This window comes from Camellia sinensis, chromosome 14, assembly GCF_055761805.1.
Source record: "Camellia sinensis isolate YWXY chromosome 14, ASM5576180v1, whole genome shotgun sequence".
Taxonomy (NCBI): Eukaryota; Viridiplantae; Streptophyta; class Magnoliopsida; order Ericales; family Theaceae; genus Camellia; species Camellia sinensis.
In genome coordinates, this window is record NC_138974.1 from 7,074,940 (window position 1) to 7,084,039 (window position 9,100).

The following is a 9,100-nucleotide window of genomic DNA, read 5'->3' on the forward strand; positions in this document are numbered from 1 at the left end:
ATTGTAATGGTGGTGGTAAAGCGATGACGTCCAATCACAATGGTTGTGATAAAGGCAACTTCATGAGATTTTGAGGTAACGGTTCATTTTTATTGTCTATGCTAATAAGAAGAAGAGAAAATGAAAATATATTGGAAATTGGGGTTCGGTTAAGTGAGAAATAAGGTTGTAAGGGTAAATTTATTATAAAATAGAACGTATTTTATAGAAGGCTAAAAATGTAAATTTATTATATAAGTTTATTCTTCCATTAACTTTACCTTTATTGTAAGACAATTTAATGTAATTATGTCAAAACCATAAAATTTATTATATTTTTTCAAACAACAAGTGTAAAGCTATAAATGAATCAAGTTGTTTATAAATAGCTCAAGGTCGGCTTGTTTATTATTAGAGCGTATGTTCAATTTTTAGGCTCGTTTATTAATTTAGCCGAGTTTGAGTAGTCCTAAGCTCAGCTTGATAAGACTCGTGAACATAAAGAAAATAAATTAGTATTTATTATTAATAATATATCAAAAATTTTAATATTTTATTTTATTTTTCTATTTGTATTTGATATTTGTATAAATTTACATATTTGATTGATGAAATTTATTATTAATATAAGCATTTTACTCATAACTTCTTTTTTTTTAATCTTAATAAGTAAATTAATTTAAGTTTAGTTTTTTTCAAGCTCGAGTTTAAGCCGAGTTCAAGTTTATCAAATATTTGACAAACCAAATTTGAGCTTGAGCTCGACTAATTTTTAATAAATAAGTCTGAATACTTAAAAGTTTGGTTTGGTTTAACTCAGCTCGTTTATAGCCCTATTCAAGGGTGATCGGTGTAATTTATTTAAATTTTTATTATTATATAACACATTAATTAATAAATAAATAAATCTGTATAATAATTTTTAGGGTAAATTACACTTACACCCCATGAGGCTTGGGTTTAATACATATCACCCCCTGACATTTGAAAAATTACACTAACCCCCCGTCATTATAATTATTTAGACAGAATGAAGACATTGAACTCATACACTCCCTCTTTTCATGCTTTACTTTACTTCTTTTGTTTTTTTTTTCTCCTTTTCCTTTGCTTTACTTTACTTTTTTTTTCAATGAAATTTTCTCTTTTTTTTACTAAAAGTTATTGCCTTTATACAAATAAGAGTTTGTGAAATGAACTATTAATCACAGAAATATAAACATAATTTTCAAAATATCAAAAGATAAAATATAATTAAACCAAACCTCAGAAGAGTCAGTAATTTACCCTAATTTTTATATTTGAATACACATGCCTATATGGTCCATATTGGTGTTGTCAGTGTAATTGTGGAGTTTGTACAGCTCGCAATTGAGAATAGTTATAGCAGAAATTCATTTATGAGTAATAAATATTAAATGGGTACCAGATGAGTTGTTGTCTTTAATGCGTGACATGAGTGTTATAATTTTTTTATATTTTTTTTTCACTGAGAAGGTGACATTTTGAAATATTGTTGATTTGAAAAATATATAAGTCTCAAATTTTTTATTAAATAAATGATTAATACAGTTGTAAGGTCTATAAAATTACGGATCTCACATTTATATGAGATATTTGATTATTTATTTAGTAAAAAATTTAATATTCTTATTAAAATAAATAATACGAATATTATGTAAATAATTTTTATAACCTACTTAGACCATCTCCAACGGTTCACCAAAGTTGACATCAAATTTAAATTTTGATGAAAAAATTACTGTTTGGTGTTCCAACGGTTGTACCAAATCGATATCAAATTGAGATTTTACCAAATAATTCATCAAACTGAGGACAACATACAGATTTCACCAAAACACTGTGTGTGACCGTTGAAGGGAGAAACCGGTCAACCAGCCGGTTGCCCGGCCGGTTGACCAATCGGTCGACCGGTGCACCATTTAAGCCACTGGTTCGTTTGAATCCTCAGTTGGTTGGTTTGAACTGGTTGGTTTGAACTGCTGCCTCGCGTGACCCTTGGAGAGCAACCGGTCAACCGGACGGTTGACTGGCCGGTTGACCAACCGGTCGACCGGGTTGGGCAATTCGGCTACAGTGCACAACTAGCAAGAACAGGTTTGAACTGGTTGGTTTCAACTTGTTTGAGCTGGTTTATTTGGACATAGGCTAATTTGTGGATTATGAATAATTTGAAGGTGATATAAATTTAAATTCCCTATATATTTGACATATATATTTCACAACTAGCCGTTACAAAAAAAATAAATAAAATTGGCTGACCGGTCGACCAACCGGTCGCCCCTTTCCCCGGTTCACAAAGGTAGGTTCAAACAGTTCAAAAGGGTATAAAAAAAAATTACACTTACCAATCGACCAACCGATTGCCCCACGGGATTTGACGCACCATTGGAGCTAGTGATATCAGATTTGATGAAATGAGTCATTTTTTACTCAGATTTGGTGAAAAAAGAAGTTCACCATTGGAGATGCTCTTAATTTATACATTAATTTGGCATTTTGTTGACTTTTACTACCAAACACTCCGGGTGTGTTTGGTTTGTGTTTTGAAATAAATTTTTTTTAAAAAATTATTGAGAGCATTTGGAATTTTTTTTGATTTGTTTGGTTGTATATTTTGAAAATAGTTTGTACGTTTTGTATGATTTGATATTTTGTTATAATTGAGTAGATGTATGTGAGAGAAAAAGTGATTGAGAAAGAGAGAGGAGAGAGAAAAAGTGATTGATTAATTAATATGTAAGAGAGAGAGAAAGAGATTTTGGAAAAAAAAAAAATTTAATTGAATAAAACAAAATTTTGAAATTTTTTCTCAAAACTTGTATCTTGAGATACAAATTAAACAAACCATTTGATACCACACTCCATCAAAAAACAAGATAAAATTTTTTTAAAAAAATTAAAAAGTTTAAAAAGATAAAAATGCTAAAAATATTGCGTGGTGATTAAGATGTTTGGCCATTGCATATCATGCATTTTTTTTTTTTTTCTAACGGATTTTTGGTGGGAAGCTATAACTTGGTATTTTTGGCTAAAAAAAGTTATAAAATTTAGGATATATTATATTTTCTATCCCTAAATTATTATTAAACTAGCAGATGACCCATGCCTACGGCACTCCAAGTTAAAAAAAAAAAAAAAAACCACATTCAAGTTAATACACTTTTGACCAATGAAAAATAAAAGTTAAGACAAACTAATGTAGCGCTTTCATACTAGTAAAAATTCACCACATTGTAGTTATGATCCATTCAATCCATTAATGATTCTTCATATTCAAGATTAAACTCCGTGTCACCATGTGTACAAAACTTTCAGTATACACATATAAACAATTACAACCATTTTGAATTCCCTTGTCCTTTTACTTTGTAATTACAATATGAAATCAGGAGAGATTAACTTAACACATATAGTTCATGAATTAATTTGAAACCAAAAAATAAATAATCATATATTCTGTATGTATAGCCTCAAGTGTAGTCCCACTTTAAACTTGGTTCAACTTCTCCCATATGCATTTTAGATCTAATTATTTTTTATTGCCAGTAGCACACCACTATAAATGCATGATGCTTGAAAAAGATCAAAAGATCCATTTGCAAATCCAGATGATATTTCGAAGGGAATTACAGTCTCACAAACTAATATGTTTCAAATGGAACCAGTTGATCTTTTCACGTTAAATAAATTCATTCCCCCCATTACATTATATGCATACATATGTGTATGTGTTTATAGTATTTAAAGAGGGACTAACAATAAAAAGAAAAGGCTTTTTACTAACAATAAATTCGTCTCCCAGTTGTGCAATCCATGTCACCTATTTGTATATTCCGTCACCTAACAGCCTGTAATTCAAGTGATGAAAATGAACAATAGAAGAAAAAAAAATCAGAGAAAATTTTAAAGAGGAACGGAGAGTGGTACTTTAAGAAGAGCAATTTGATAAGGAAGTAGTGGTTACATGCTGGCAAAGAGAAAAGACTGAGTGGGTGAAGTGGCTATTGGGCATGTCAACATCGTTAATTCCTCTGTATCAAACTGATAAACATCAATCCAACTTCGATTTCGGTGGCTGATGTTACATGACTGAGTGAGTGAGAGAGAGAGAGAGAGAGAGAGATATAGAGAACTTAGCCATTCAAAAAGCACCCACATGGTTGTCATAGCATTCAAATTACGTTCTAAAATCTCCTTGTTACTCCATAATGGCACATTAGCAACTACAAATTAAAAACTAAATTGATATTTGAACTGAACATCCAGAGTCATCGCCTAGATGTTAACAAAGAAAAATTTGGAAGAAGAAATTATAAAGTTCACAAATTACAATTTAACGATCAACTAATATTAAAAACTCAAATTCCATAATTTAGGAAAGTGGGCAAAACTCCCAATTATGCCAAATCCACTTGGGAAAAAATATTATTCTGTGTTCAAGTAAAAAAAAATGTAATTAGCATAATCACGCTTTTTATCAAAAACGTGATCTAGTCAAAAACCCACAAATGAAACCAAATCAGTAGTAGAAAATGCTAGAAAAGTTATGATGAAATTCAGTCAATGGTGGAAAGTACTCCAAAACCATATGGATAGAAGGTAAATTTCAGTCATTACCACAACTTCTCACACTTTCAATTCAACTTAAAAAAATGACAATTTTCTATTTTGAATTCCACGCAAACTGAATGCACCCAACCAAACCAGTATAAAATTAAAAAATTAAAAATTAAAAGGCAAATTACGATTTAGCTGAGAGAGGAAAGAAGTGAATCAACAATTGTTAACAACTCTATTGAAGCTCTATTCAAAACAAAGGTTACATGCAAAAACAAAATAAAATGTCCCAAATGAGCGATACTCAACAAAACATCCCCCTCCACAAAACTTTTTAGTTCAAACTTCCCAATTTCATTTGATTATTCAAGTAAAAATGATAAAATTTACGATGAAATCATGAAATTGCCCTATTTATACCCAAAAGACAGTATATATTCATTTTACTATTACCCAATATTATTAATTGAATTGAATTGAATTGAATCAATCTGACAAAGATATGAGCTATATTGCACATTGTTTTCCTATGCATTTGTTAGTTTCTTTAGACCAAGAATCAAACCATCTAATTCAAGTAATCAATCAAAACCATACACATATACAGATGCCAAACTAATAATATAAAATTTAAGCTAAAGATGTACTGTTTTATGTCAACATCAATAACCTACCAATCAATAATACCAAGAACAAAAAGAGATTAGATTCCACAATGAACATAGTTAAATCATTACACTATAAATAAATAAAAACATAGAATTTGGAAATCAAATTGAAAGCAGGCTAACAAATAGAAGGCTTCTCTGTTAAATCAACTAATAATGATGAAGTTTAAAACAACCAATTAGAGGATTCTATGTAAATAAGAAGACTTTTGTTAATGAGATTAATCAAAGACTGAACAGCATGATATTACAAATCCAAATAATTAAGTTATGAAATTCAAAACCAATTAACTGGAAAAAAATTCAAATATTAATCATTAACACAAAGAAGCCATGAATTTTAAATCTTAGTAAATAAAACCTCAAACTCAACTTCTATAAGTATAAAACAAATTAAGTCATGAATTTACCTTTTATGTCTATAACTCATGCCTCAACTTGAAATTGCTTACATTGGTAAAGTTTTGAATCCCATGGAAATTGAATACATTTGTACCAATTAAAAATAAAAAAATAAAACAAAAAAACCAAAATTTTATTTAGGTATGACTGAGATAGGCGGTGTGAGTGAGTGGGAATCATTCCATTATGAATCTTCAGCCTAAAACAAAATCCAAACACACGGGGGCTCAACTGGTGGTGTATGATGAGATTATAAATGTACATTAAATATTGAGGAGGAAAAAACAAAGGTGAGAAAGGTTCAAATGAAAACCTCTTTGTACAATAATACAATAACAACATACTAAAAACCCTAAAATCCCGTACTAATATACCAATAAAAGCATGAAATAACAACACATTCACATGAAAAATATATCTAAAAATCTAAGTTTGGGTGCTCACCACAAAAAAGTTATTGAATATAAATCTTGAGAGAGAGAGAGAGAGACAAAGAGAGAGAGAGAGAGAGAGAGTCGACACAAATCAACTCTGTAGAGCATGTGTTGGTCTTCAAAATCAAAGAATCATGGAAGTCAAAAATTATTGAAGTCAACTTCCAAACTGCCTATAATAGCTATCGACATTGGTAGATAAAAGAAAATAATTAATTATCAAGAAAAATAAAAACCAATATAATGGCTCATAACTCTATATAAGCAAAGGAAACCAGACCAAAGTCATTTGAATTTATAAGTGAAAACAAAGCAATATCCCCAACAAATTATAAACAGAAACCCCAATCGATTTTAATTGCCTTGAAATATTAGGGTTTCATTTGGGTTTAAAGTTCTATATATGGTGGAGAGGATCACCACTTATATTTGAACAAACTTGCATGTGCTCAAATCATTAGAATGTTATTATTACAACTAGAAATTGGAAGTTATACCTTACCTTTTGAAGAATTTATGGATAGGCACAGAAAGATAATTGAATTGTTTTCTAAGGGATGACCAACAAAAGGAAACATTAAAATGTTTTACTAAGAATGCAAATCAAATACTTACCACAATGTTCAGATGCGAAAGGTTGTTAAAAAGTTTCACTTCTTCCTCAAGCTCTCTAATGTGAACCTATTAAGCAAATTTAAAGCAATGATTCATATATATAAGACCACAAACACAAAGCTTCATATAAATGTAAATAAAACAATTAAATTGGAAGTGATTTTCTACTTTGAAGCACTCGTACTGCAATTGAAACATTCTTAGATATATATCAATACCAAAAATAATTGAAAAAACGAACACAAAATAAATAAATATATCCAAAAGAATCACCATAAGCAAAATATATCTTTTAGAAATGAAGGAGCACCAAATCCAAAATCAGTAAGAGCACTTCTCAAAATAATAATAATAATAATAATAATAATAATAAAGTACAAGAACATTACCCCAAAACAAAACCCACTGCTCTCATCCGCTGTGCACCACGACTTATCATCATTCTACAAATCACCACTGAATAATGTTCTAGATAAAGCTTAAGTAAATACAAAAGTATTCAATAAATACCAAAAATATTTTGTCTAATTTGAAACTATGAGTAAAATTATGACCATCTATTTTATTTTCAGCTTAATGTTGACAGTCAGGCTAACCTTAATGTTCACATTAACCCATTTAATATTAACAATCCTCAACCCATTTGACTAACATGAAATAAAAATGGGTGTTAACATGAAACCAATATTTTTTCTTTAACCCCCATTTGATTTGATAGAGAGCGAGAGCTTTGTTAGTGAAGGTGGGGATGATGGGATGAAAAAAAACAGAGTATCCAAATTTGTAGGAAAAATATAAGTTAATTACTGATACTATTCATAGATAAATTTAGCACTGACAAAGTATCCTAATTTCTAAAATTTTGGGCTGAGATCTAAGTACCGAAAATTGGAAAAGAAATTTTAAATCACAATAAGGAAAAGGAAAAGAAATTAAAAAAAATTAATTCATCCAATAGACTTGTAACATTAAATAATTAAATTATACTTGAAAAATTATTGAATATTCTTGGAATGCCATAAAAGTATATACACATGGTACTTCTGATAAATGAGATTGCAAAAATAAAAAAAAATGAATGAGAATGACTTTATCTCTATCTAATTGACCAAAGTAGGTCAAGTCAATTTTGACAATTGCTTTTCTTGTACAAAAAGCCTAAGTTCACGTTTGATTTGTTTTTGTATATTTTATTTTTTTAATTCTGACCCATAATTTATTTGTTTAAGGTTTCTATCTTGTTCTTTGATTTTTTTTTTTTTTAATGCATTCTCTTGGCTAAATATTGGCCCCGTTTGATGTAGCTGTTAAAACAGCTTATAAATTATAACTTAACAGATTATAGATTATGACTTTAATTAGAAGTTGTTAATCTGTTTGGTGTAACTGTTGAATTATAGATTTAAGTTACTGAGTAGTGTTTGTTAAATAAGCTGCGAAATAGCTTTTTCAATTAATTTTTATTTTTTGTTTGTCTACATTTCTCATAAAAAATAATAATAATAATCTATAGTCCATTTGAGTCTTTTTCTATTTTTAAAAAAATAAAAAAATAAAAAATTTAAGAGTATAACCATAAATTAACATGTCCACAGCAGAAGCTGATAATCAGAAGTAAGGGGTGAGCAGCTTCTCATAATCAGCTTTTTTGAGTTAAAATAAGCTGTTAGAATCAGAAGCTGTTTGAAATAAATTTAACCAAACAGTCCAAAATAACTTTTTCAAAACTAAAAGTCATAAGTTGGCTCTGAAAAGCTGAAACAAACACTCCCATTGATTTCTCATGTATTGATTTCTCATTTATTAGGAGAAATTAATAAGGTTCACTCTTAAAAGGATGCACATCATATTAATAAAGTTTGTTTATTTATCTCAAAAAAAAAAAGAGAGAGAAAAAAAAAAAAAAAAAAGATACACATCATAAGATGGTTATGAATTTTTATGATGAAAATTACCAATGTTTGTGGTGTGTGTTAAAGTTAATTTGTGGTAAAATTATAAATTGCAAATTTATTGTGTATGCACCAGTTAAAAAAAAAATTATATTATTTTATAGACATACCATATGCACCCTTTTACGTTGTGTTCGGTTGGGGGATTTGGGGAGGGATTTGGAAAGGAAAACGGAAACGGAAAAAGTGTGTGAAACTATGTGAATTGTAAGTATATTTTATTCATATTTTATCTACCATTTCCATTTCCAAGTCCTTCTTCAAATCCCTCAACCAAACATAGTATTTGGGATACACATAGTAGCAACTTCGATTATATTATATTTATGTATAAGGATGTTTTAGATGAAGTTTAATCTCGGTTTCTTCTTCTTCTTTTTTTTTTTTTTTTTTTTTTGTGTGTGTGCGTGTGTGTAAATTCCATTGAGACATTTTATCAAACACTTAATAAGCAAGAAAGATAGAATGG